This window comes from Triticum dicoccoides, chromosome 1B, assembly GCF_002162155.2.
Source record: "Triticum dicoccoides isolate Atlit2015 ecotype Zavitan chromosome 1B, WEW_v2.0, whole genome shotgun sequence".
Taxonomy (NCBI): Eukaryota; Viridiplantae; Streptophyta; class Magnoliopsida; order Poales; family Poaceae; genus Triticum; species Triticum dicoccoides.
In genome coordinates, this window is record NC_041381.1 from 548,417,383 (window position 1) to 548,420,486 (window position 3,104).

Sequence of the window (3,104 nt, forward strand, 5' to 3'; positions counted from 1 at the left end):
ACACGCCAATTGTTAATCATGCAGGTTTTTGGCCATTTTATTTAATTTTGTCTTCATTTTATTCCTTCATTTAGGGCAATACCAATGCCCTTAATTAATTCTTCCTTAGAATAAGTTATGTAGGTAACACCACTTACATGATTCTATCTTTCTTAGATTGAAATTTGTATTTTTTAAAATATATATGTTATTGTTTTATTTCATTTTTTTATACGTCTCTGTTTACTGCTAAAAGAAAGCGTTTGGCATAAAAATTATTTTAGTTTTGTCACTTGTGCTAATGTTTCAAAAAGCAGTTTTGCTAGAACTCATCTAGATGAGATATAATTTGGTCTCATTCACCTTTTATTTTTATTTATTTTTTCGAAAAGGGGGACTCCCCGGCCTCTGCATCAGAAAGATGCATACGACCACCTTAATTAAAAGCAAATAGGTTCAACAAGGTCTTAAAGTCTGAAACCAAAGAAACGGCGAGCTCACAAAGAGCCATAGTGCCAAAAACACAAACGCCAAAAGGCCACAACCGGCTGGCAAAAACAAAGATAGGAAAACTAATTGTCTATCTTATTACATGATCGCCATCCAAACCGGTTGAAGATATCCCGTGCTTAGATCCAGTAACCAAACACTCCCTGGCCTTCGTCGGAGTGAGTAACGACCACATACGGATCAACATGTGGCACGAAAGATAATCTCATTCACCTTTTATAGCCATTGGATGTGATGCTATAAGATGTGTGTGTGCTGACGTAGGTTGTATTTGTTCTTGTTTTTAAAGTGAATGAGACCAAATTATGTCTCATCTAGATGAGTTCTAGGTACTCCCTTCGAAAAGAATGTTGTTGCTTAGTCATTTTTTTGTCCATTGAATTTTCTCTGTGTAAGAACTAACCGTTTGTTGTAATCATGTGACTACTTAATTTGTATTTGTATTTGTAATCATGTAATCATCTTAGCTTAATCCCCAACTAGACGCATCACTTTCCCTCGGCTCTACTTTGACCCCCTATGATTATGCCTAATGCCCCAATTCCCAACTAAGTTGCTCTGGTTTCCCACCAGAAACAAGCACCGGAGCCCAAACCACAACCTTTTCTGTACCATCTCCAGAGAAAACTATCCCCAACTCTCCCAATTGAACCTTACAAGTATCCCTAACTCTCCCAAGTGACCCTAGAAGTTCAGAAAACTGCACCTACAACTTGCTCAACCACAACAAACAAATGGCCAAGTTACACGCTTAACCCAACGCAAAAACGGGAATTCAGGAATATTCTAAACGAGTTGGAATTCAAAAATTTATAATATGGTTGAATAAGAATATAATAGTGCACCATATAAAAAATGAAGGTTTCTAAGAAGGAATAAGTCAGTAGCATTAGTACTACCAATAAAGAATATAGAAAATAAATAAAAATAGAAAAAGATGACACAACCCTGCACAAAATCAGCACAAAAATTGTATTTTGTTTATAATATGCGATAATAAGCATATAATACTTCAATCTTCACTCAAGTGTAATTTATGCTAAGGAAGAATGAGTCAAGCGCATTGGTACGTAGTACCCCAAAAGAAGAATACAATGAAGAAGAAAAAATGGTCAAAACCTTGCACATTAAATGCGTAGAACTTGCATTGATCCACAATATGCAAGAACAATCATATATTAATATAACTTGCATACATAACCCGGTCTTTTCTGGTTCAGTCAAATCGCTCTTAGTCGTCCGATCGAAATCCAGTGGCTCAGCTGGCTTCTTCTCCCTCCAGCCTTCTTATTCACATGTTTATTCGACCTTCACCTTCCACATACCAAAAATAAAAGTAAAAGTATTCTAAGTAAGAATGAATTAATAGTATAGGTGTTTCTATTAAAGAAGAAATAAAATAAAAAATAAAGTTAAAAGAAATCAAGACTAAAACTTGCACACAATTTGTAATTTTTTATAATATGCAAGAGTAAGCATATAATAGTGCACCATATCAAAAAAAAAGTTTTCTAAGAAAGAATAAATGAGTAACATTGGCATTACCCATAAAGAATATATAAAGTAAAAAAACTTAAAACAAACAATGACACAACCTTTCACAAAATTTTTTTTTTCTTATAATACACAGTAATAAGCATATAATAGTGCAGTTTTCACTCTAGTATAATTTACACGCATATTTTATAATACTTGCATATATACTTACACAAATCTAACATCCACACGTAAAAAAAAGTTTAATAAAAAATATGGAAATGTTAACGCCCACACGTGTGGTCGTTTGCATCTCGCCCATATGCGTGGATTCACGTACGTTCGTGAGCGCACGAATCTTGGCATGTTTCCAGTGCCACGTAGGACTGGCCTGGTGTGTGGGCGTTTACCCGGTCGCCCACACGACCGTTTCACCACACGGGAGGGGCTGGTGTGTGGGCGTTCAGCAGTTCGCCCACACGCCACTTTCCACGCACGCATAAAGGCTAGTGTGTGTGCATTTGCCATCTCGCCCACACACCCGTCTCCTCTCCCACACCCAAGCTGCTAGTTGCCATATGTTTTGCAGTGCACATGGCAACTGCCCTAGTGTGCTTTATAAGCAGGTGGCAACTCTCTTTTTACCCGAGTTGCCATGTGTTTTGGAGGGTACACAACAACTGCCTAGTGTGCACGTAAGCAGATGGCAACTCTCTCTTTACCAAGTTGCCATGTGTTTTTGCATGGTACATGACAACTGTCCTAACGTGCACGTAAGCAGATGGCAACTCTTTCTTTTTACACGGCAACTGCCCTAGCATGCTTGTCAGCACATGGCAACTCTCAACTGCCTAGTGTTAGTATGTGGCAACTTCTAAAGTTTTGAAATCATGGCAACTACAGTAGATATAAGACCATACATGGCAACTGCAGTTGAGCAACCATGACAACTGCAGTTGTCCGACATGGCAACTGTAGTTCAGCGACATGGCAATTGCAGTTGAAAGAACATGGATGAGGGTCTGGACCATGGCAACTGCGGGAGCGTGGTGACTGTCACGCGTGGCGTGCGGGTCCACGAGGTACGAGGCCTGACATACGGGGCGTGTGGGCGTTATCTACTTCGCCCACACGCACGC